Here is a 27,572-nt window from a genome sequence, read left to right as displayed (position 1 = left end):
GGCAACAATGCTTTCTACATATCCATAACTAAACTAATTTAACACGTACCTCGCATTGCTGGCTTTTATTATAAATAGTAGTCATCCCAATAGACTGGTGGAGGAGGAATGTCCGATGACATTGAGGGTCCGTGCATGCTGAGAATCCACCACACACCGGTCTGACATTCCGTGAGGGGTATCCAAATTAGGAACAAGATGGGGTCATTCACTCTATCCCTTCAGTTAATGGGGTTGGATCATCCCTTAGGGGGATTCGTGGCCCTACGCACACTCTAGGTACACTTAGAGTAGGGTTTGCATCATTGGACTACGCTAGATTACTCCCTTGTTTATAAGATTGCATATATAAAAACTGTTTAGCACCATGGTAGAACTATATCTACTATTTGCATTGTTGATGCATGTACTCACATTTATCTGACTCTGTGTACTAATCATTGCAGCACAAGTGGTTTATGCAAGAATAAATATTATTGAAAACGTCCCACTGTGTATTCTCTGTATATTTCTCTTAGCATAAGTAAGCAGGAGTGACTGAGCGAAAGGTTCTGTACTGTTTCCATGATTCCTGAGGAATCAGAGTTGTCATGTTCATTGGTTGCCAGAAACTGTTTGCTCCTGATAGGTTAGGGAGGAGGCTTACAGTGGTACTGTGAACTAGCTGGTCTATCGGCCAACATATCCTGAGGGGGTGTCTGGAATCATTCTTGATACCAAGCCCTTGGTTTATGTTGTCCAAACAATGTGCAGGACCTACGGATTGGAAGGAACATGACAGCCTACCCCAGTGTTTACTTAAATGTGGTACAAGAACAGTCTTCCCCTTGTGTAGAAGTATTAAATGATAAGACAGCTCTATCAAAAAAACGACATGCCCAAGCTCAATATACCAGGTGTGAGACATAATGTAAGGGCTATTTCTCTGCATAGTAAACGTGAAAGTGTCAGTTGTTTAGCAGACATCTCAATTAGTGTTTCAGTTCCTATTTTTTAGGTGATTCCATGTGTCTTTAAATATTTTACTAAATCATTGTCTCTCTTTGCATCCTGAATGTACTAGTGAGTATTGAGCTAGTATAGTGTGTGACAAACTGCCTTCATTACCCCAAAATATATATCTGTTGTGCCTGTCTATATGAGTGAATCTTTGTGTGCTTCTCAAACTACCTTACTAGATATTTGAGGGTCTGTCTTCTTTTGTACTTCGCTATCTCGGATTCAAGTCTGCATGTAGGCTGGATGCATATTTGGGCACATAGATTTCTATGAGTGCATATAGCTCACTGAAACATCAAAGCACTTATTATTTTTAGGTGGATAGCTCCCTGCACTATGGCCTAGCTACAGTCTACCTCAGTGTTCACTTAAATGTGGAACAAGAAAAATCTTCACCTGGTGTAGCACTTCTAAGTGATAAGGCAGCCCTACCAGAAAAACTACCTGTCCAAGCTCAAGTCTACCAGGCCTGAACCATAATGTAAGGGCTGTTTCTCTGCATAGTAAACTTGAAAGTGTCAGATGTTTAGAAGACATCTCAATGAGTTTTTCAGTTCCTATATGGGGCTGTAATTCCATATGAATGCAAATGTAATACTAAATCACTGCCCCTCCTTATGTGATATGTGATTGTCTGAATGCATCAGTAAAAGCCTGCATAAATTGCATCCTAGGTGTACCCATGAATATTGGGTATTTAAGTGTGTAAGAAACTGCCTTCATTACCACAAGCTACTTATCAGTTATGTCTGTCTTTGTGAGTGAATCTTTACATGCTTCTCTAACTTCCTTACAAGGTGTTTCAGTGTCTGTCTGCTTTTGTACTTAGGTATCTCAGATTTACGTCTGCGTGGAGACTGGATGTATAATTGGGCACATAGGTTACTATGAGTGCATATAGCTCGCTGAAACATCAACGTGTATCTTTTATTTTTTAAGCAAATAGCTCCCTGCACTATGGCCTAACTATGGCCTGCCTCACTCTTAAGTTATATATAGTTTACGAAAAATGTATACGTTGTGTAGCATTCTTAAGGGATAAGACAGCTCTACCAATAAACCTCCATGCACAGATCAATTCAGATTCATTATTCATATACAGCTATAGTTAATAAATTCCGCTTTCAAAACGGACTGTTGATCAAATAAGACTACAACTCACAGATTTCAAATAAAAACATTAGTTATAAGCAGGACATCATAAATACACATGAACAACTTTGACATGATACTCTACAAAATAACATAACGGTTTAACCATTAGTGTGCAGTATATTCTCCTACCACTTCCAGAATGCAATAAAGCAATACAAGTGCAAGATAACCCTTAATGGAAACGCATTCTAAACGAACTTGACAGACATCTGATCTGCACATGAGATAAACTATGTCTTACCTATTAATAGATATAACAAAATTACAATTTGTTTTATATATCATCCTTTCTTTTTCTTAAATAATTATATATTTCAAAATTGTTTAATTACTATATGACATAATTATATACCTTATTATAAATTTTTTTGACTTACAAAAAGGTGTAATTAACGTACCAGAAGATTGAGTTAGTTAGTAAAATCGCTTTTTCTTCTATTATTAAGTACATGCAATATTCACAGGGTTTGTAAAAACTTAGCACACGAATGGTCCACCACACATACAAAGCAACCATAAATGATCACCTTCTCAACTTGGCATTGCCTGATATGGCAAAATTCAACAAATAAAAACATTGCTTTCATATATCAGTCTCGTAACTACATTTCCGAATAGTTACCGTCTATTAACCCTTTCACTCCTGTTTGGAGGTAGCAAAGTGCATGCCTTTGTGTCAACACTTGCAACATATTTGTGACGATTGGGATGAATCCACATTAAAAAAAACTGGAGTCAGAAAAACCTACTTCCTTTAATACTTATTTCTATAACTTTACTACACTTTCTTGGAACATCCTCACTAGATAATCTTACCTACCTTATCAAACAATGAAACTAAATCTCTCCAATTTTTAAAAAAATTAACACCTGTTTCTGTAACATCCTTACCAATATACCCTCTGCAGATTCTCCATAGAAACCCACTAGAACCAGTAGGTCACAAGCTCACAACACATTCCAGAAGGACTGTACTAGGTACAAAATGAACTAAAGCAGGTGTGGTTTACTGCACATACTGTAAAGCATATCCAACTCTCTATCACATTATTTTCTATATACCAGACCCAATGAAACATATATTTACTAATCGTTTCCAAATACAACCTACTTTTATTCACCTACATATTGCCTTTATCCAATCAAATGTTTAGTTTTTTTCAAACCACCTGCACACATGCATTTTCACTGTTGTTCATAGTATCAACTGTGATATTGAGCTGCAGTCATGTCCTGTGTGCTACTTCTCTTTCTTACAAAGTGCTTAGAGTGTGGATTGATGGACACAGCTATTTATATTGGGCTAAAGAAACTGCACAACAAAAAGGTATCAACAGGGACTAGGATTCGCCAAATGTGGAGATTAGTTGGTTTGGCCAGATAGAGTTAAAGTTTTATCAGCTACTGCCTTTGGTTAAAATCATTGTGGATTTCCAAGCACCTCTCCTCGTGATTGCTCACTGCGGTGGCAATGACCTAGGCACATTGACTAGGGTAGAGGTGGAAATCCTATTTAAGTATACCTTTGCAGTACTGATCGCACTTTTCCCTCACACTGTCTGAGTATACACTAATATATGTCAAAGACAGAAACAGAAGTGGTCAGAACAATTCTGTCCACAGATTAACAAAGCCAGCAAACATGTTCATAAAACTGTTTCTGCTTTCCTCAGGGACCATAATATGGGTTCTGTCTATAACAACAATCTGAATTTTTGACATGCATGGAATGTATAGAAGTGATGGAGTTCACTTTACAGGCAAAGGAAACAGGGTGTTTCTTTATTTTTTTAAAACTGTTTTTATTAGAGAGATGACAAACAAACAAGATCCATCAAACAAACAAAAATTATATAGTACAAAATACGTCATCCCTCAACTTTTGCATTTTACCCCTCAACCCACCCATTCCCTTCCCCCGGGAGGTCACTAAAGGAGGATCAGACAATGACAAAGAAAAAAGACCAAAAAGGGTATACACAACCTAACAGATTTAAAGAGGAAAAAAAAGATAGATTAGAGCATAGAGAAAACAAAACATCATAAAGATTTGGAGTTTAGAAATGGCATCCAAAAGCTTCACATAATCATATAGCAACTTCATTTCATCAAAGACTCCTCCCCACAATTTCCGATTTTTAACTTTCTACGTTCATCCAATTGATTAAAGGAGCCCACATCAATTCCCCCTCTCTTCGCCTCCTAGGTCCCCTCCTCTTATAGACCGATAGCTCCCACTTCCCAGTATTTATGAATTTGGCCAGCCATTCATGCACTTTCAGGGGGGAAGGATCTAACCACACCGTAGCTATACACAATCTCAAAGTTGCCATTGCCACAAAAAATAGCTTCCTCTCTGGTTCCGTCAAGTTCAGGTCAACTACCCCCAGTACTATAGTCTGAGTTGATAGTTGTATCCTAATTCCAAACACTAGTTCTAAACGTTGCTCGATTTCATCAATAAATCGGGTCAAACTAGTGCATGATGAAAACATGTGGATAATATCTACCGCCAGCTCCCCACATGTAGGGCATTTAATGTCTGCTACCCCGCCCCATTGTTGAATATGATATGGTGTTATGTAGAGGTAAAACCATGTTTTGAAGCATTGGACCTGGAGGTTTGCAGACATTGTAGCTGTACGTATAAGTTCAAGTGAATCTTCGCAAGCCTCCTGTCCAGCATGTAGTCCAATCAGCCATCGATTGAAGTGCTTGGATAGATCGTCCTTCCTTTTTTCATTCACAATTTCATAAATCGTAGAGATAGACGACTGCCCCCCCTTTACTGCTTCCACAAATGGGATACGAATCCATTCGACAGATTTCCTTGAAAAAAAATCCCAAATCTGTAAGAATTAAAAACAAATGGCGATTACTAATGCCAAATTTCTGTTTTATAACTTCAAAAGTGAGTGCCCCTGTTTGCGAGACCACGTCTCCAATTACGTTAACCCCTAATGCGGTCCATTCTCTAAAGTACCCATCCGCAAAAATTTCCGGCAGAAGACTATTTCCTGCAAGCGGGGTATATAGATGCAATCTTCCGATATTGAACAATTTATGCACAGGCGTCCAGACCTTAAAGGCCGCCAAAAGCACCTTGAACCTTACCCGTTTAAAATAAGCAAAATCAATATGCCTAAATAAAAGTCCCCTGGCCTCATCCCCATAAATCAAGCGATATGTAGAAATTTCAGACCCGTTTGGATCCTCCCCCTCCAATAGTTCAGTAATATGCCTCAATGTAATTGCCCAATAGTAACTTTGAAAATTCGGTAGGGACCAACCCCCCCTCTCTCTGGGTAATGTCATATATTTCATGGCGCGCCTGGGTCGTTTCCCTGCCCACATAAATCAGGAGATTATTTGTTCGATTTTTTTGAAACCAAATCAAATAAAACACCAAAGGAATAGCTCTAAAGAGGTACAGAATTTTGGGTAGAAAAATCATTTTAACAACATTGCATCTACCCATCATGGTTAGGTGCAAATTATTAATCCGGCGCGCATCTGTTTCAATTGTACCTAATAAAGGTTTTCGATTCATCTCCACAATCTCCTCAGGTTTCGAGCTTATCTCTATCCCCAGATATTTAGCTTTACTAATAGCTCTAGAATCCGCCAGCGAGATTTTATCATTACATATTATTTGGGTTTTCGCATCATTCAAATGGTATCCGGACAGCCTACCAAACTTTGTTGTCATATTCTGAATTTCTAATAATGCAGACTGGGGAGAGTCTGTCAGAATGGCAAGGTCATCAGCATAGCCAAGAATTTTAGTTTCTCCCCCTATAGATCTAACCGGACAAATCAAAACATTAGAGAGAAATTTCTTAATTAGGGGGTCTATGTAAATTGCAAATAATAAAGGGGAACAGGGGCATCCCTGCCGCGTACCTCTAAGAATATTATTGTCTCTGCCTGTATCCCCATAATTGAAATTTGAGCTAGTGGTAGTTTGTACATGCTCTGAATTGCACGTATAAATTTATTGCCCAGGCCATAGTGACTTAATACCGCCCATAAAAAGGGCCAGGAGACCCTATCAAAGGCTTTTTCTGCGTCTAGCAAAATTAGAGCCATAGGGTCTCCTGTCACTTTGGTATAATAAAATAGCACGATGGTCCGGCGTATATGGTTAATCGTTTCTCGCCCTAGAACAAATCCATGTTGTTGAGTGGCCACAAGTTTTCTAATTACCCCTGATAGCCTATTTGCGAAACTCTTAGCATATACTTTTCTGTCGCTTTTAATTAGCGTGATAGGGCGGTAGGCTCCCATATCAGATGGACTTTTATCTTTCTTTAAAAATGTAATGATTCTAGCCCTTCACCATGACTCCGGGGGTGTATCGCCATTCTGGACCTTGCGGAACATTTCAAGCATAACAGGAGTCAATTGAAGTCTAAAAACCTTATAAAATTCACCCGGCAAGAAATCAGGGCCAACAGCTTTTCCGGCGGGGAGGGAATCTATAGCTTGCCACAATTCGTCAATTCTAATTCCAGCATCTAGTGTATCGAGCTCTTCCTGGGATAACATCTCAACCTTAATTTCATGCAGATATTCTTGGATTTCAGCCTGCAATGTCTCAACAGGGTGTTTCTAAGCAACCTGAAGCTCTTATCAAAGTGACTAAGTCTGGATCTCCTTATTATCCTTGTCCCCCTTCTATTCTCAAGCGGATCTCTGAACCTATAGATCCATATTTTACCAATATCTTCAACCAGATGTTTGCCTCTGAAATTTTCCCCTCTTTGAGGATGAAAGCATCTATCCTTCCACTTCTAAAAAAACCTCATTTGGTACAAGACAAACCAGACAACTATTGACCTATCTCAAGACTTCCTTATCCTGCAAAGCTAGTCAGAAAAGTAATTACCACTAAACTGACATAATTTACTCAAAATAACAATATGTCAGACATAACACAGTTCAGCTTTAGGGCTGAACACAGCACAGAGACCACTTTGATCAAAGCCACTAATTAGTTAAGATTAGCCGTAGACGATGGGGGAATAGCTCCCATCATCCTTCTTGACTTATCGGTGGCTTTTGACACCGTGGACCACTCTCTTGTTTTCCACCTCAAAAAGCTTTGTATTAATAACAAAGCACTCGCCTTACTAGGATCTTTCCTAACAGGCAGAGAACACTCAGTGATGCTGGGCAACTTCACATCTAAACCTTTTTCCCTTCCTTGTGGAGTCCCACAAGGATACTCTCTTAGACCTTTACTTTTTATTAGATATGTCTCAGAACTAGTTCCCCTTATTAGATCCTTTGGTTTCTCACCAACTCCCTATGCAGATGACACACAGATCGTGCTGTCAGCATCTAACAATGACAAGCACTCCAATTTCCAATTCCATAAATGTATGAGAACCTGCGGCAGCTGGCTAGACAAACACTGCTTCAAACTGAAAAAAAACTAGGTTATCCTTTTTGGCAATAACCCAGTATTATGGAATCCTACTTCTTGGCCCACGGAATATGGGGCACTCTCATCCCCAGCCCAAAAAGCAAAGAACTTGGGTAATATGATTGATGATAAATTAAACTTTAGCAAACACATCAATACAGTTGTTTCCTCATGTTTTAACACACTCAGAATTATTCAAAAGGTCCTCCCTTTTATATCCCTAATTCAAGAAAAACAGGGGTTACCCTACTTGAACTAACCCAACTTGATCACTACAACAGACTTTACCTTAATCTCCAAAAGCAATACCATAACAGATTGCAATGTGCACAGAACTTGGCCACCAGACTCCTACTGAACATCCCACAATTTCAGCCAGTTTCTCAAGCCATGAAAGAGCTTCGCTGGCTACCAGTAGGAAAAGGCATCATATTCGAACCTCTCTGTATTACCATCAAAGCTCTTCACAACTCAGGCCCGATCACCTCTAACACTTTTTAAACTGGTATGCACCCAGAAGGAACTTACGCTAAAACAGATCTTTTTAGGTGACTGTCCCAGGATTTAAAAGGCAGAAATGTGGAGGCGGTTGTTTGGCTCAGGAGCCTCCAAACTCTGGAATACCTTACATCTCTCTCTTTCAAAGTGTCCTGTAGTTCCTTTAAATATATATAGGATCTGCTCGTTTAGATAACATAAACTGTGGGAGTGGTGTCCAGACTGATTCCAGACACCCCCACCAGATATATTCACCTGTATACCTGCTAGCTCACAGTGCCACTATGAACTACTCTTACCAAGGAGAGAACAGTTTCTGACAGCTATCGAACATGACATGACAAAGCAGTTTACAATAAATAATTAAAAAGTTCTTTGGTGACCTACTCTCAGTCAAAAAGTTAATCCTCAAAATCAGGGGGTTCACCCAGAAGTTGTTCAGCTAACACACTTTCTCCCTCCTTCTGTGGTACTTCTGGAATGGTGTGGTATGAAGTGTTGCTTCTTTTTGATCATATTCAATTTCTCCACATTTTCAGGTGAGAGCAGGGACGCAGCTTCAGGTGGGTGTTCGGGGTGTTACACCCCCCAATAAGTGTATTTTCTGATAAGCAGTTGGATACAAGTGCTTTCAGTTGGGTATGGCTTGGTGTCTGATGGATTTCACTATGAAGTTTTATATACACACAAACAAAAAACACACATGCAATCTCTCCCTCTCTCTATTTTAAAAGTCCTGAACATTTTTAGTAATTCTACAGAATATTGGGCTTTCTCTCACTTAGCACTTCCACTGCCCCTGAAGCTCCTTTCATGATTCCAGGTTGCCATTAACATTATATGCCAGTGTGATTGTTGGGAAATCTGAAGCTCACCCCCAAATCCTAATGACCAAGCTCCCCCCTAGGGCAAGAGACTGGTTTGTCTCACTTTGACGACTGTACCATCTGCACTGAACACAGGCTCAACAAATATACTGGCTATCAGACAAGCCATTTACTTTATTGACAGCCTGCTGAGCTCTGGCCATTGGTGCATCTTCCCATACCAATAGACCAATAGGTTTTAATCCACATAAACCTCTCTTGGATCATCCAGATATTCCTGGGACATCCCCCGAATGGCCATTAGTATTGCCACGTGATCGAACTCTTTTGCCTTCACCTCTGCACTGGACCTAAGACCTGCTACTTGATACCAAGCCAATACAGAGGTTTTCACCAATTGTTGTTTTCCTGTTGTTGTTGACTCCGGTGTTCTTGTTGCTGGTGTTGGCTCCCTTGAGGCAGCTGGACTACCCGCTCTGGAAGTTGAAGGCGTATCCCAGAACATGTACCCAGGAGTGGCACTTTAATTTTAAGCCAATCTTTTTCCAGGTCTCTGGCTCACTCAACAATCCATATCTTGTATTCTGACACATCCCCTTCTGAAAAAGGAATGAAAGTGACCAGTATTTTTTTGTTACGTGGATCAAGTATTGTCGCACAGATATGCTCTTTGCAGCCTTGTATCATCAGCCAACTAAAGGATTAAGCTGGTAACAAGTTATGCATATTTTAGTTTTGCTCATACCTGACAAATTTTCAGATATCTTTTTTTGGTCTGATGCTGTAGCAGATGCAACAACAGGATTGATTGATTGATTGAATAGAGATTTGTCAAGCGCAATTTTGCCCGAAGGCGTCAAGGCGCAAATGATGGAATAAAGCCAGGTACAGAAATAGAGATACAGGGTATAGAGGCCTAAGAGTAGGCTTCAGTAAAGAGCAGAGTTTTGAGGCCCTTTCAAAAGAGAAGAAGAGATTCTTGGTCCCTGAGTTCCAAAGGGAGCTCGTTCCAGAGTCTAGGGGTGAGAGAGGAGAAAGCCTTACCTCCCCATCTCGCCTTAGCGACTCGGGGGACAGTCAACAAATTCTGGCCGGCAGAGCGCAAGGCTCTACCGGGGACATAGGTCGACACTAGGGTCCTGATGCCCTCAGCACCAGCAACATGAAGAGCCATGTGAGTAATGGTAAGGATTTTGAATTTTATCCTGGCATATACCGGGAGCCAGTGGAGATTTCTCCTAATCCTGGTACCTGAAGAACGTCTGGGGGCATTGACGACAAACCTTGCTGCCGCGTTCTGGACAACCTGTAAACGATGGAGTAGTTTATTGCTCATGCCAAGATATAGGGCATTACAGTAGTCCAGTCGCAAGGATAGTAGGGCAACTGCAACCAGTTTCCGGGCATCAAGAGAGAGGTAATGGGTGATTTTTCTTAGTACCCTTAAAACCCCGCAGCAAGTTGAGACCGTTCTGCTTACTTGCCTGTCAAAAGTAAGTGAGGTGTCAAAAATGACTCCCAGGTTGCAGGCGGCGGAAGAGGGCTGGGGACAGGTTCCCAGTGTCTGGGGCCACCAATCAGCTGACCAGATCTCCTTGTTCCCACCAAAAACCAGGATCTCCGCCTTTTCCCCATTTAATTTAAGGACGTTTGAGGCCATCCAGCCTGCCACTGCTTCCATACAATTTCGAAAGTTTAGGGCCGTAGTCTCAACAGAATGGGACAGAGAGACCATGATCTGGGTGTCATCGGCATACGAGAGCACTTCCAGTCCAAAAGTTCTAACAAGCCTAGCGAGTGGGGCCACATAAACGTTGAAGAGTGTAGGACTCAAAGCGGAGCCCTGCGGGACCCCACACTGCAAAGGCATGGCATTGGAAAGGAAGTTACCCAGTTTGACCCTTTGCTCCCGATGATTGAGGAAAGAAGTGAGCAGGCTCAGAGCCAGACCCTTCACCCCCATCTCACTGAGGCGGGAGGCCAAGATGGTAGGAGACAGGGTGTCAAATGCTGCTGTAAGGTCGAGCAGGATCAGGAGAGTAGTCTGACCACTGTCGACCTTAGCGCGGATGTTGTTGACCACCACTGTGAGGGCTGACTCTGTGCTATGCGCCTTTCGGAAGCCATGCTGGGAGGAATCAAGCAGGCAGGTCTTATCCAGAAAGGCGCTGAGGTGGTAATTCAGATGAGCCTATAACATCTTAGCTGGGGCGGGGAGAAGGGAAATGGGACGAAAGTTCTTCAGAGTCCCGGGATCCAGGGAGGCCTTTTTTAAGAGGGGCTTAATGATGGCCGTCTTCCAGGTAGCTGGGAACTCACCGCTGGAGATGGCCCTGTTCATAACTTCCAGCAGAGGGGGAAGTAAAGTGTCCCTGCAGTTTTTTTTAGGATTTTAAGGGGACAGGGATCAAGGGGGGATCCTGACTTAATCGAATCTAGGAGTTTATCTAGGGCCTCAATGGTGAGGAGGGGAAAATTGGAGCAGATGTCATTGGGAGCTGAGGTGTGGTCTAGGCTGGGAGGGGAAACATGAGTGAGGTTGTGAGTCTGGAGAGCAGTATAAATATCCAGGATTTTTGTATGAAAGAAGGTGGAGATCTGCTCACAGAGTTCTTGAGAGGGAACAATGGGGTCAGGAAGTTGGAGAAGAGATAAGGTATCTACCACCTTAAAGAGGACACCTGGGGAGGTGAGGGATGAGGTTAACTTGGAGAAATAGGTTTGTTTTTCGGCCAGCACCGCCGCTTTGTAGCTCTTAAGGAGATATTTATGCTTGATCCGTAGGTTGGCATCTGGCTGAGCTGTCCAGAGCCTTTCTTGCCTCCTACACTCCTGTTTCTGTAGTCTAAGAGATTCTGAGTACCAGGGCGCTGACGGGCGTTTCCTGGCACTGTAGTGGGATTTAAGTGGGGCTAAGGTGTCCACGGCCCTAGAAATGGTGCTTGCGAGCTCACGGGCAGTGGTATCGATATCCTGAGAGGGAGAAGGCTTAAAGCTGGCAATAATAGGGCCAAGTGATTCATTGGTCAGGCCCCTGTAGTTCCTCTTTAGAACCCAACAGTACATGTCCGTGGAAGGGGCAGGAGGAGAGCCTGAGACAAAACCCAAAGGGACTGCTTTGTGATCCGACCAGGAGAGAGGCAAAGGAGAGCCAACCTCTAACCTGGGATCTCTAGTAAACACCCCATCTAAAATGTGGCCAGCAGAATGGGTAGGAGATAACACTCTTTGGGAGAGGCTGAGAGAGGCAAGTGAGTCAACAAGGGATGTAGTGTCGGCCGAGTTGAGATTTTCTAAATGAAAATTAAAATCTCCAAGAATAGTCAGGGAAGGCCTATTAATGAATGGTTCAATTACTTCAAGTAAGTCAGCGACAAACAGAGACCTAGAACCAGGGGGTCTATAAATAAGGATACCAGTAAAATGTTCTTTCGGGGAGGTGCTAAGGGAGAAGAAAAGAGCCTGATAGGACTTCTGGGGAGAGGGGAGGGGCTCCATGCGACAGGTAAAAGAGTTCTTATATACGATGCCTATTCCACCCCCTCTGCGAGCATCTCTATCCTGTCTCACCATGGCATAGCCATCGGGAAGGGCATTAATCAAGTCGGGGCCAGCTGAATCCGAGCCCCACGTTTCGGTGACAAAGACCCAGGGAGGTTTTCTTTCCGAAACAAAATCTCAGAAGGCAAAGTTGTTACTAACCAAGGAACGAGCATTAATAAGGAAGCCCTCTTCTTTAGGGGGGGGAGTGGGGTCCTGTATCCCCACAGTCCTAGATGACTTTACGGCAAAATCACGATTTAACGGACTAGGATTGAGCGAACAACTGCAGATAAAACCATGATGTAATTGCTCGGGAGGCCGTGTATAATGGCACGCTTGCCGGGGGGGTCTGAGAGATATAAGAGAGCCATACAGGTCCCCATGGTCGTCAGAAGAAATAATAATTGGGGAATGGGCGGCATGCCAGGCCCCCAGCGCCTCCTTAGCGCTGACGGGCGCAGATGGGCAGGACTCTGGCATGACTCCGGCTAGAGTCCGGTCCGTCCGCTATGCGCGTTCGCTGCGTGAAGAAGATGGTCGTCCCCTTTTAAGGCCGACTAGAGCGCGTCCGAGCGCTGGAATACCCCCAATATGGCCGCCAAAAGCAAGTTCGCCTCGCCGGGGCCGTGCTCTCAGCGTCAATGCTCAGCTGAGAGCGGCCCGGGCAGCGACTGGTCGGGGAAGGTCCTTGGATAGGTAAAACAAGTGGTTACGAAGTGTAACTGATGCTCCGCACCCAATGCACTTAATTAAGAAAGGCTTTCTAAATCAAGCCTAAACCCGCTTTTTAAATCAAGCAGGACACACAAAGTAAAACTGAAGGTTAAAATCAGGCAAGAGTGCAAGGAGAGCCTCCCGGCTTATCGCCTGAGGAGGGGGAAGGTACAACAGGCTAACACGAGCGCAGGGTCATGGGACCCCTTTTAAGGCCGACTAGAGTGCGTCCGAGCACTGGAATACCCCCAATATGGCCGCCAAAAGCAAGTTCGCCTCCCCGGGGCAGTGCTCTCAGCGTCAATGCTCGGCTGAGAGCGGCCCGGGCAGCGACTGGTCGGGGAAGGTCCTTGGATAGGTAAAGCAAGTGGTTACGAAGTGTAACTGATGCTCCGCACCCAATGCACTTAATTAAGAAAGGCTTTCCAAATCGAGCCTAAACCAGCTTTTTAAATCAAGTAGGACACACAAAGTAAAACTGAAGGTTAAAAGCAGGCAAGAGTGCAAGGAGAGCCTCCCGGCATATCGCCTCAGGAGGGGGAAGGTACAACAGGCTAACACGAGCGCAGGGTCATGGGACCCCTTTTAAGGCCAACTAGAGCGCGTCCGAGCGATGGAATACCCCCAATATGGCCGCCAAAAGCAAGTTCACCTCCCCGGGGCCGTGCTCTCAGCGTCAATGCTCGGCTGAGAGCCGCCCGGGCAGCGACTGGTCAGGGAAGGTCCTTGGATAGGTAAAACAAGTGGTTACGAAGTGTAACTGATGCTCCGCACCCAATGCACTTAATCAAGAAAGGCTTTCCAAATCGAGCCTAAACCCGCTTTTTAAATCAAGCAGAACACACAAAGTAAAACTGAAGGTTAAAAGCAGGCAAGAGTGCAAGGAGAGCCTCCCGGCTTATAGCCTCAGGAGGGGGAAGGTACAACAGGCGTGGCCCATCGTACTGCCCTCATTGCTGACTTCCTGTGTGAAAACCTCAAAAGGATTTAGCATCGCTCTTTGCTGTGTAAAGTCTTCCAAAATATTTTGGACGCCACCAAGGCCTTGGATACTCTTGAGTGGCCTTCCTTTTTTACCTTCTCCCCCACCTAGGCTTTAGCCCGTTTTTTCTGCGCAAAATCCACCTCCTCTACTCCCTCCGTACAGCTCGCCTTCAGATCAATGGCCAGATCTCGGAGACCATCCATGTCTCAAGGGGTATGAGGCAGGGGTGTCCGCTTTCACCCATGCTTTTTGCTGTGGCTATGGAGCCACTCGCTGCTAGGCTCCGGCAGCATCACACCCAGAGAGGTCTGGGCTTTGCCGGCCGAGCCCTGGTTGTCTCCATGTACGTAGACAATGTTACACTCTATGTCCGCCACCCCAAGAGAATCTCGGTCCCATGGTCTGTGAGGTTGTGCGCTTTGGGGTCTATCTGGCATCCAGGTCAATTGGAGTAAGTCTATTCTCTTTCCTCTGACCGATGCCACTGTCCCCTTCACTTTGGACTTCCTGTTGGTGTGGGCATCAGGGCCCTACAGATATCTAGGTGTTTGGCTCAGCAGGAGCGTGGACAAACTTTGGAAGGCTAATTTCAGCTGGATGGTCGACTGGCTGGAGATCAAAATACCCCTCTTGTGGGATTTACCTCTATCCTTGACTGGACGCAATGCCATTGCCAAGATGGTGTTGCTTCTGAAGTTTTTATATTTGTTCCTGAATGTTCCCATTCCTCTCACGGATCATTTTTTCTGTACATTACGCTCCCTCATCATCTCCCTCATCTGGGCTGTGCAACAGCCTAGAATTCCATATGATATTCTCACGCTCCCCCCTTACGTGCGCCTCGGACCTTAAACTATATGCTCTCAGTGCCCAGGCCAGTTTCCTTCACTTATGGCTGCATCCAACGCCATTTCAGCCCCACATGGTGGTGGAAGCCGACCTAGCAGTCCCCTCACCCCTCTGGACTGCTATTTTTGTCCCCGCAAAACCATGGCGTGGAGAGATCGACAAGGTGGAAACCCTGTGCTGGGCCTGGGACGGTCTTCGGAGATAAACTGGCTTCAGCTTGCTCTCCACTAATGCCATGCCCGTCACATATAACCCTGTATTTCCCTCACTGCACACGGCCTGGATGGTAAAATGCACGGCTGGCCTAGGGCTGGCGACATTATTGGACTTCCACATCTACCCTGACGACGATTTCTTTTCTTTTCCAGTCGAGTCTGGCCCAATGGATACACTGCTCTATTACCAACTTAGAGCATCCTACCGGGAGCTGCACCCCACTTTCCCTCAGCCCCCTCCTTCGATGGCTGCCCTCGACCTGGCATACACTTGTGCCTCCCCGCAAACTGGTCTCCAGACTTTATGCCACCACATTAGCGGCATCCCCAATATCTGCTGTTCGTGCCCAGGCTACCTGGAGCGAGGATCTAAGTACTGATCTTTCTCAGGAGGACTGGCTGTACTGTTGCAAGCTTACCAAACATCTGTCTCCTAATTACCGCCTGCACCTCATACATTTTAAATATTTGCATAGACTGTATTGCTCCCCCACTCAGCTGTATAGAATGGGCCTCACATTTTCAGTTATAGATGTCACCAGTGCTCAGCTCCTGCGGTGGACTTTTCTCATCTTGCTTGGGTGTGCCCCAAGGTTTCTGCATATTGGCGTGATATGTGCACCATCATCACTGCTCCTCCAAGTCCATCTCGCCTGACCCATTGATCTTCCTTCTAGGCTTTGTAAAGCATTGTCCTGATGCCTACCGTTGGCTTACTGCTATGCTGCTTGTTCTCGCACGTCACAGAGTCGCCATGCATTGGGGTTGGAGACCCGCACCCAAGGTTAGCGTTTGGCTTGAAGAGCGGCTGGTCCGATGCTCCTCCAGGAATTCTGGGAGTTGACGCCGGCAACTGGTCGGCCACATGATATCTGGGGTCTTCTTGTCTCATACCTCCTCCACCGGAGTGCCTCCCCCTCTGCTTCCTCTCCTGTGCTCCCTGCCGGCTCACCGACCGCGGCAGCCACCGGTGTTGGTCCGAAGTAGACTGCTACCCTCCCTCTGCACTCTGCTGATTCCCTGTGGCCTCTCCCACCGGCACCCTGCCTGTACTGCGCACTCTTCCTTGTCCTTTCCTGCTTTATCTCCTGTCACCTCGCCCTATATTTAGTTGTGTGCCACTAATGTACAAATACCTTTATGATGTATGTAACAGATGTGTTTTTTTCTTCTCCTTGTTATTTACGGAAACCCTGCTTGTTTACCTTGTAACTTGATGTGCAAGAATTACAATGAAGGTCTTTGATTTTTTTTTTTTAAGTCTTCCAAAATGTATGCAGCTGTATGACAGAACATGACTACAGTTGCATGCCACCAAAAACCCTTGTACGTTCATTCAGCACTGAGACCTGTAGATAGATGTTTCTGAACCCCCAAAAAGAGATCCAGTGTACAGTGATACATATGTAATCAGTGGCTTTACAACTGGTCCACATGCCCGTCGTCAGGTAGAAAGTGTGAACAGCACTCTTCTGCAAAGCTTATCCAACCAATTGCAGCATATCATAAATCAGAATTGGAACAGCAACTCTTGCAAAAAAGGTGGTACTGGGAACCTTCCATTTCGGATAGATGGCCACCACAAATTCTCTTTCACAAAAGAAAAAGGGAGAAGGTCCTGCGCTAACATTTTAGCCATATTCCTGTTGTGCAAATATGCCATTCGGTGGTTGCATTCATAAAGCCTCTCATACCTAAACAGGCCTGTAATAGTAGCCTGGATTTTTTTCCTTTTGTGATGCCACTGACACACCTGACTTCCAGAGAGAACTAGGAGGTGGTAGACACAATGTCTGTCTTGGGGCTGTCACTGTATGTGGTGGTGTCTCCGTCTGACTCTTGTGCCATTTTGAGGTTGCTGATGCGTGTGATACTCTTGCACTGCTCGGGACATGGCTACTTTGCAAAAAGCTGTTTCCCTGTTCTTCCTCATCACCTTCACCTACTACTATGATTGGAGCTGATTCCCCACTCTCCACTAGGGCTGGGCGTACTTCACGGAGTTTCGCTATGTGGAACTTTGTGAAGTGAAAAGAAAATCCATGGGGTTCTGCAAGTGACAGACTGCAATCCAAACTGTCATTCGAGCGATCCTCCTGCCGCTCGGGTTGAAATTCTACCCGAGCAGCAGCTCGTGCTCGCAAACTTACCGTTTGTGAAAGGTGCAACGTTTACCACCCAGGCCTACTCTCCTCACCTTTACCACCACCTGCCGCAATTTTTTTAAGGTGAGCCTCCCAGAACATTGCGTGATTTTTTTCATATTGGTAGTTTGGCCACCAGTGCCTAGTGTGAACCAGCCTTACCACGACAAATGCTTGCGTGGCAAATGGAGCATATTGCAAAGTTATCCTCCCGCTTCCTAATTATAAAGAAGTCCTAAACCAAAGAGGAGAGGTTTCTTAGTGTGCCACCCGCAATGCCTGGAAAAATATTTCAGGTAGGTGGGTGTTTTCTCGATTGCCTATCTTTAGTGCATACTTTAACTGAGAGAGTGGTGCATGTAGGTCTAAGCGGGGACATTACAAATATGGAAGCTGGTGCTGGCGGTCATGGTTGCACCATTGCCACATGCCGTGGAGCAGTTTGAATAGGATGGATAATGGCAGTGTTCTCTGATCCATCTTCCATTGAAATGACTTGCTCGTTATCCATTTCCCCTTCAATAATTGTAAGGCATTTAGGAACTTTCCTGTTCCCTTGCCTCTCCTGACGCGTCTCTGACTTAGCCGGGTTCCAATACATGTCCATATAATCAGAAGGGAGGCTTGGAGGAGATGGTGGAGTACCCTTCCTTTTAATTCCTGGAAATATGGATGCCAATGGGTCTAGAAGAAGATGTACTTGGTCAGCAGGAAACTCAACTTCCTGTTCGGCTCCTACTTCAGGAAGATATACTGATGGCTGTGGGTGTTGTCTACTTTTTTCAGTTTCCTGAAACAGATGGGTACTACTTTGACTTTGAGAAAGAGAAAAATCCAATTCAATGTCATTGCTCACCGAATTCAGGTTTAGTTTGGAGTGGTGCCGTTGATGCAGGAGTGCTTCTCCCAGCTTGCACCCTAGAGGCTGGTACAGATAAAGTTTGTGGTCAGCATGCCACTAGTGAATAGCTGTGTCTTCTTACTGGCACACAGCTGCACAACTGGAAGAGATTGGAGGACTCAAGTCATGTGTTATGTGGTCAAGCCACTTTGTACAGGCCTTCTGTCTGGCAGAACTGTGGGTGATGTCTCTTGTGCACCTAAAAGCAAACCATCAAAAAAAATATTAAGTGAAATGTGGCATTGTTGTAGTATGATTAGTACGGACAAAGACAATATCAGTTAGTGTGGTTACTTAAGTTATTATCCTAGATAGTTAACAACAATAGTGTATCAATTCCAAAGCCAAACCACAGAATCATAATATTTTTTTTCATTTCTCAAACAGGATAACAAAATATAGATGTAACTGTTTGCTGTATGTGCATCTAAAGTAAACATCTATGGCTGTCAGGGAGGTGCATCGGAAAAAGGAGTAATCCTTAAAAAATGAATGCTGGTGTGCACCTAATGTAGACAAGGGGAACCACAGTGAAATGGAATAATCCTTCAATTAATGCTGGTGTGTCTGCACTAATCACAGGGAGGGGGCCCAGCGGAAAATGGAAAACCATTTAATGAAATGAATGCTGTTGAGGGGCTGTATGCTAATGGCAGGCAGAAGAGGATGGATGGTGGGGAAATATTAAAAAGCAATAAAAAATATATATATAAATATATTTTAAAAAAATGTTGGTAAACTAGGCGACTATGAGAAACCCAGATGCATTTGGAAAATGTGAAATAAGAGAGCATTTATTGTAAAACACTGTACGTAATCATAATATGTATATACTACAATTATTCTCAAGCATATTAGTAAACAGATATCAGGGAAAAGTAAAATAATTGCAAACACAAAAAGGCATTGCCCTCTCCTAGAAAATGGCTTTGAAAACTGGAAAATAGTGGTCCCACAAAATGGCTGCAGGCCACCTGGTCAACCAACAACAGAAGGAAATGCAGCATGGCAGCAACAAAGAACACAAGCACACTGGCTGGTTACACAAAATGCCCACCGGCCTCATGATCATACAACAACAGCAAACAATGAGGCATGGCCACAACAAAGAACAACAGAGAACATATGCATGTTTATTGCAAAATCACACTGGCTGGCTACAATAAATGGCCACCTGCGACATGGTCAAAAAGCAACATCAAGCAGGGAAGCATGTCCACAAAAAAGAATACGTGCAGGTGCTATTGGAAAAGGAAACTGGATGGCTAGGGTACACAAAATGGCCACAGAAACATGGTCCACCAACAGCAGCAAGAAAGGAGACATAACCACAACAAAGAACACACGCAGGCCTATGGCAAAAGCACACTAGCTGACTACACAAAATGGTCAACTGACATGGTCAAACAAGGAACGAAGCATTGAAAACTAAGAACACAAGAAGGTCTATGGACACTGACTACACAAAATGGCCCCTGGCCACACAGCATGAAGAACAAAGCAAATGGTGGCCTATGGCAAACACATCCACATACACAATGGCCAGACAAAGGAGGCAAAGTAGCACTGAAGAAAACGCTACTGTTAATACAGCAATGCCAAAACCAAAAATGAACACATCCGCCATAGGCATCAAATGTTACCCTAACTATATGCTTTTTTCCCCCAAAAAAATCCATTTGAAATACGCAAAGAAACATTTAGGGGCATATTTATGAAGGGCTAACGGCGCTGTTACATTACTTATTGTGATGCTGCGACACGTAATAAATGCGCCATACTGCACCATATTTACAAAGTGATTGATCTAGACAAAGGCATCACTTTGGAAATCCCTTGCTGCTATATACCTGCAGTAGGTATAATGTATGCAGGGTGGGTGTTCTGATACAGGAAAGACACGTAGAAGTGATGCAGTGAAATTTATGAGATTTCACTGTACTACTTCTAGGGTGTCACTTCGTCAAATCCTTATGCTTGCTTCACAGCAGTAGGGACCGATGAAGGCATTTTTACATGGGCTTGTCCATGTGCAATGAAATTGCTGGAGTTGCGTCTGTTTTGCAACACAATCCAGCAATGTGTCATTACTGCACAACCAGATACGTCTGGATTCCGGGTATATCTGGTCATACCTTGAGACATGGAGCGCCATACTGTAAATACGGCGCATCCAAGGTGTCACAAGGAGGGCGGAATGAGAAGTGTTGCATCACTGTTTTTAACCAGCGATGCAACACTTTGCATGAATGAGGCCCTTATTATTTAATCCAATGACATCCCTGACCTAAATGATGTTTTAATACAACATATACCACAAAAACATTTGATTAATGCACCCATGACCAGTACTGTGCCAATTAGCTGGATGGCCCATTGGCAGACTAGACCACATAGTAAAATAAATGAATATTGCAACTTTATCAGACATGGAGAAAATTAACTAAACTGTGCAACATTGTTTCTTTACAGAAGATGGCAATTTAAATGCAAAAACACTGGGCCCCTACTGAAACTCCATGCCACCCACCAGAATACATTTTAAAAAGTAGAATAAAAGTACAAATAAATACTGGTGCATGCTTTCTGTCATAAAAACAACTTCCTTATACAAGAGTTTTGGAACTTGTGAGATCACAAAAACAAAGTCTTTAAATGCTATGGCAAATTTGCAGCAGACAAAGAGAGTGATTCTTCCAGTTCCAAATCCAAATGAAGAGTGACTAGGAGATGGACAAAGCACTGGGAGGAGCCTTCTGGACAGGAACAGGAAGTTGGAGTCTCTGAAGCACTTCCTTCGTGTTGAAAACAAATGTAAAATAAGGCTTCTCACATTAAAAAAACTACTTGAAAGGTCAGTTGGAGTTAATTATTAACTTGGAAATGTATTTTTAAGTAGATTTAGCAGTTTCTGAAGTAGAGATTCTGCTTGAGGTGCAGCCATGGTTGCTCACACTTGCCATCGTCATAAAAAATGGGCCATCACAGCTGGAAGCTGTGTCCCAATGGGGTGCCAAATCTCATGTGCACACTCTAGGGGCCGGCAAGTCTCATGGCACTCACTAGCGTGTGCCAAAAGATTGGTCACATGCACCATTGGAAATACATTCCACCACAAGCCGCATGGTGGAATTTGGTGAGAACTCTACATTACACAAGTAGTGAGGAGTTCCTGAATTCCACCAACTCTGCGTGCAGAGTGAATATTTCTGTCCAGTCCTAATGTTTATCTAATTTGGTGTGGGGTTCTTCTTGAGTGGTGTTTTCACATTATTGCAATTTGGAAAGTTTCACAAATACTTTACGCAATTCCTCTGAGTTAAGCTTGACTCCAATCTGACAAGCTACCTGAGGGTTTAGCACAGGCTAATTTAGGGTTTGCTTTGGACAATTAAAAAAAACAGGTATCAGGAACATTCTAGTTAGTTGGATATTTTACAACGAGAGAAATGTGGCCGTTATAGTATCTGAGCAAACTATAACTCGTTCCCCCGCAATGCACTGCTGATGATGTCACATATTACATCACTCATGACATGGTCAGTAACATAACTGATGACATCATCCAGTGTCTGTGTGTTTCTATAAACTTCAAATATGTTTTATATATATATAGGCCCAGGTGTATTGAAGAATGAGTGGGTATATGACTGTCTGAATCAATCATTTAGTAGATGTGTGACTGACTGTATAAGTGAGTGATTATATGTAGAAATGTGAAGCGGTGTGTGGCACACTATATGGTTTGTAATAAGTTGCTCTATGTCGACTGGATAAGTCTTTCTTGGGTTTTGGGTGCTGGCGGGTGTCTCCCTCTGACTCTCGGGAGTTAAACAAAATGACTGAAGGTTTGCACTGTTAACTTAATAACAGTGTGCCCCATTGGCACTCCTTTAGGAAGTTGTCTCCAAAATTAATATTCAACAACTTTTCTCTTTAAGTAAAAGTAGATATAGTAAACTGACACGTTTACTCTGGGTTCAACTGTTTGGAACTTTTAATTCATCTTCATTGTTACATCACAACAGTTTCATCCAATGTGATTTAGATTGTTGTTCATCTTCAATTTACATTTCACAACAGTACATTAAGATCCATGTGTACTGATCAATAACAAATCCCTATCAATTTCGGGACTGAGCCTTTCTTCAGAGGAATAATGTGTAATCTGAAACAAATGAAAAAATACCGACATATAGTCCAAGAGTGTCTACTGTCTCAGGAGCTAGTACAAAAGAAATAAAAACTAAGGTAAAATACGTGAATGGTTGGTAAAGTGTGCAGCTACTAGGGCTTCCGTGACTTGATTCCTTATTGTAATATTGTGCTCTGTCAATCGATTTTTCTTTTTCTTTCCGTCTTTCCCGCATACGGAAGCCCACATGAGCATTTGATCAAATATACAAAAAATGTTTGTGTCACAGGTAGCATTTTTGAACAATTTAGTACTTTTGCCTGTTGTGCGAGGATTTACATTATTGCCCTGAATGATGTTGTTGCAGTGACTGCAGTTGTGGCATGGTATAGTTCCTCTATATGTGGTATCTCTTAGTTGATGTGTAGTCTCTAGTAGGTCCTTGATGTTTCTCGAACGTTGATATGCAAACAATGGTGTGAAATTGAAGATGCCATTAAAATCGGGTTAATTCTTTATCACGGGCCAATTCTTCAGTATGATTCTTTTTTGTCTGATGACTTCCCGTTGAAAATCTTGACACGAAGGCCGGTCTGTTACTGGTTGTTTCTTTTCAGTGAGGAGCTAATGGGTCTTCCCGGTTAGTTGCTTCGGCCCTGGCTTTGGCTGTGTTTAGAACCACGTTCGGATACTATCTATCTTTAAATCTTGTGAGCATCCTGTCTTGGTTGTTAATGTATGCACTCGGTTGTGAGGAGTTTCTTTTCATTCTTAGCAATTGCGGGTATGGAAGATGTATTTTTAGAGGCATCGGGTGACAACTGTCAAAATGCAAGGTGTTGTTCCTGTCAGTGGGTTTAGTGTATACATCTGTTTCCATCTTGTTGTTGTGACAGGTGACCGGAACATCAAGGAATGCTGTGCTCTCCATACAAACAGAATGCGTGAATTGGATGTGATCATCAATGTCGTTGATGAATGTAATGAATTCTCCCAGTGATTAAACATGTCTTACTGAATGAATGGGTTAGTAACTAAACTGTTCGAATGGCTGTATCAGTCTGTCTGGTGGTGTGTAAGATGTTGGATGGGTTGGTGAATAGCTACTTGAGTGTCTAAATGGGATATTGACTGATTGTTTGAGTATCTGTATGGGTGCCTGAATATTCATGTGGGTGGATGGGGTCTGTGTGACTCACTGCATGGATGTGTGAGTGGGTGATTCACTGGTCTATGGGTTCAAGAGTACATCTGTGAGGGGCTGAATGGGTGGGTAAGTGTATGTATGGCTATGTTGGTGAGTGAATCAATTTCTCAGTGGTACATGTGTGAGTAACTACATAAGTGAAAGGCTGTATATGTGAGTGTTGGAGCTATGTAATGTTATATAAATTTATTACGCGCATGCTACTCATGAGTGTCCCGGCATGAGACCGAAGGGGATAGAGCAGTGGACATCAGAGGAAAAGATGACTGGGTTCTGGATAGTGCCTAGGACCAGAGGAAGAGAATTCCATGCAACCGCCGCTTTCCTCCTATCCTCTGCCGTTTGAACATGGGACCTGGGCATAACATAAAGATGAAGTGCGCAGGGGGCGCACAGGAACATAGAAGGCTAGATGCCTCTGCAGGTAAAGAGGTCCACACCTGTGGAGAGCGCGATGGACCAAAGTCAAAAGTTTAAATTTTACTCTAGTGGCCATGGGCAGCCAATGGAGAGAGCGCAACTGCTGATGCGCACTGTCCCTGGACGACAAACTCAATAGGAGTCTGGCTGCGGTATTTTGAACCACTTTGAGCTTCAGCCTGTAGCCCGGTATACCAACAAAGAGGGCATTGGCGTAATCCAGCTAAGACAAGATTAACACACATGTGACCGTTAGCCTCGCCGCCTGTGGCAAAAAGGGAAAGATCTTCTAAAAGATTTAAGCAGGCTAAAGCAACCTCCGGATAGCTTCTTGATATGTACTGAAAAAGAAAGGCCTACCTCGAACCAGACCCCCACGTTTTTACTGGGTGCCCTGTTGAGGACGGTAATGGGTACTCGGGAGGCCAGTGCTGCTCTCTAAAATTGAAAGGAAATTTGCAAAAAAGCAGAATCTCTGATCTCCCTTTGTTGCATTTGAGTTGTGCCTCCACCAGCCATTTAAAGACAGATGAGAAGCAGTGGTGAACTAAAAGTACGCGTCTTTGTCCCAGGTGAAGAGTAGCTGGGGGTCGTCAGCATAGGCCAACACCTTAGCCCCAAACTCCTCTGCTAAATATAACAGAGGAGTAACATAGATATTAAATAGAAGGGGACTAAGGGAGGAACCTTGCGGGACATCCGTAGTAACAAGCTGAGAGAAAGAGGAGGACGGTGGAATCCAGATCTGCTCGGAGCGCCCTTCCAGGAAACATCAAAACCAACTTTACACAGTGCCCGAAAGACCGATTTTGGCCAGAAGTGACAAAAGAAGTGAATCCTGGACCGTGTCAAACGCCACCAAGAGGTCGAGCAAAATCAGCCAGCCCTCTCGCTGGCATTCAGACACTCCCAGATGGCCTCCGCCAGCTCAACCAACACTGTTTCAGTGCTGTGTGACGCCCAGAACCCAGTCTGAGCTGGATGTAGGAGCACCTCCTTTTCCACAAAATCGGTGACTACATGTGAGAGTGAGAAATTGTTAAGAATGGGCTGAAAATTCATTCCGCTCGCAGAATTTGCGAAATTTTGACAATTTTGCGAATCGTGCGAAATTGCCAAACAATTCGCAATTCGGCGATTTTTTTTTGCTTGTTTGCGCTTCAAAAATACAATCTCGCAAGCGCGGCGTTGACTTACCGTGAATCTGAGTTCGCTGAGTTATTTTCCTCCCAGTTTGCGTGCGCTGCGCCATTTTGGATCTAGCTGCGTGATCGCACAAGACTTTTCGACTGCCAGTCTGTCATGGAGTCCCGCCATCTTGCACTGCGAGACTTTGAAATTGCGAATACGTCATAAGGGCCCGCGATCACATATAGCGAGAGTAAACAGAGGCAGCATAACCCTTCTGAAAGTGATGATTTGGATCAGAATAACTCCTCAGATTGACATTTGGCTACACTTTTTTGTGCAAGGAGTCAATTTTTTGGGGGGTTGGGAGGAAGGAAGTGCCCCAAAGTCTCCAACTTCCTGTTCCTGTCCAGCAGACTCCTCCCAGTGCTTTGTCCATGTCCTTGTCACTTTTCATTTGGATCTGGAGCTGGAAAGATTACAGTTTGTGGCTGCTGCTGGATATTTGTATTTGAGGATTTTTTGTTTGGATCACTTTTGGATTTGAGATTTTACAAGTAAGTTGGTGTTGTTTCTTTGGGGGATTGCAGTTGCTGCAACTACAATTTATAAAGTTTTTCACAACTTTAAAAAATATATATTGTGGATGTTGGACCCGGGGTCTCCGGTCCACCTAGGGTAGCTTGGCACAGAGGGTAAAGGCTTAACTCCAAGACATCTGTGTTGTGCTTGCCTCACACTCAATTCAGTACCTCAGCGTATCCCCACTTCCAAAAATGACACCACACCTTCTTTTTTTTTAGGAAAGTTGAAAAGCTTTATCTTTTCTTTCAGTTAGTGTTTCAGTAACCTCACACTCTGTTACATCTGCATTTTAGGTACCATCATTAATATTTGGCATACTTTTGTAATTCCATGAATTATAACACTGAATTCAGTTACATTAGCAGACCTTACTTATTTCTAATAACCTGGGTGGGCGCTAGGTGGCGCTGGTTCGAAATGGCCGCTCCAGCGTAGAGCTCCTGCCCGGCCAGGGACAAATATCATCATAATCCCCATCCTGTCTTTACATCGCAACCTAAAACGATCACCGCTGCTTTCAGGAGGCCCTACTGCCCATCCGGTGAAAATCCTGGAGGTGTAGCTGGCGCGGGAAGCCCGGAATCCAAGGTTGAAGCCGCGGCGGGAGGAGGCAGCTGAGGTGACTGGTCTGCCGGGCGGCCACGTAAGCTACGTGAGGTCGGTGCTGAGAGGCCTGATAGGCCGCTTTGGGACGCGGGCCCGGCGCTCCCTCGTTACACTCAGCGCTGGCCGTGGCAACTCTGTACTGTCTACACGGCCCCGTCCTCGACGCTACTGAGGTCCGTGCCCGTTGGTGGGGAGCTGCTGGCCTTTCTTCCCTGCAGCCGCCGATAACTCCCGGCTCTGCTGCTGGTGGTGCCGGAGGAGAACTGGGCCCGTGACGACCCACCCCCGCTACCATCCTGGACGCAGCTGAGGAAGGAGAGAATTGCCGATGAGGTTAGTGGCGCAACGAAGACCATCCTGTGTGGGAGGACCAGGGACGCTGCGGAGTGAAGGACTGTGACCGCCATCTTGACGACCCTGACCGATCTTGGCCCGAGAGCCCCTTTGTTGTCTGCCTGGGACTGTTTTGTGCCCTGCCTCCTAATCTCACCGGCGCTAGGCGGGAAGTGCTGTCCTGCTGAGTCGCCTGCGCTGCACGGGGGAGTGAGGTTCTGCTGGACTTGCCACATACATATCGGCCACCATTTTGGAATGGACTGTGGGGCTGCTACTGCCTCTCTTCCCCGTGCCCGACCTCGTGTCCACACCACAGCGGGTACTAGCCGTGCTTAGGCTTGAAGCCCTCTACCCCACCCCCCAACACGCTGGACACACAGAGGAAGTGAGTGCGCCCTGCCTCTTCGTATACATTGATCCGGCATTATCCCTTGCCTTCCCCTAGCCCACAAGTATACATAGGGCAGAATCACATTGTCATTGAGGCTGTGGGAGGCCGGGCCAACAAGAAAACGTCGAGTGGCTCTTGTGCTGCCCACGCCAATTGGCATTACAGAGCCGGCTGATACACAGGGTGTCCCCTTGCCCAATACCCTCTCGAGCTGGACCTGCGCAGACGGCTGGGAGGACGTGTGCTGGCCTTTGGATCCCCCGCTTCGCCGCATCTATGCGCTGCCCAGACCTCCACGATAGGAAGACGGAACACAGACAATCAAAACTGCTATTCGATGGACGCAGGACACCAGGCGCCAACTCTAAGCCTCAGGGTGAAGCAGACTCCTCCGGAACACAGGATGAAAGCTGGAAAGCTCTTCTAGTCACTATGCAACAAAGCCTAACATCTATAGACTCCAAAATTGACTCCATGAACCTCAGGTTGGATAATGTGGTGTTAAA

This window comes from Lissotriton helveticus, chromosome 6, assembly GCF_964261635.1.
Source record: "Lissotriton helveticus chromosome 6, aLisHel1.1, whole genome shotgun sequence".
Classification (NCBI taxonomy): domain Eukaryota; kingdom Metazoa; phylum Chordata; class Amphibia; order Caudata; family Salamandridae; genus Lissotriton; species Lissotriton helveticus.
Note: the sequence above shows the minus strand (reverse complement) of the source record.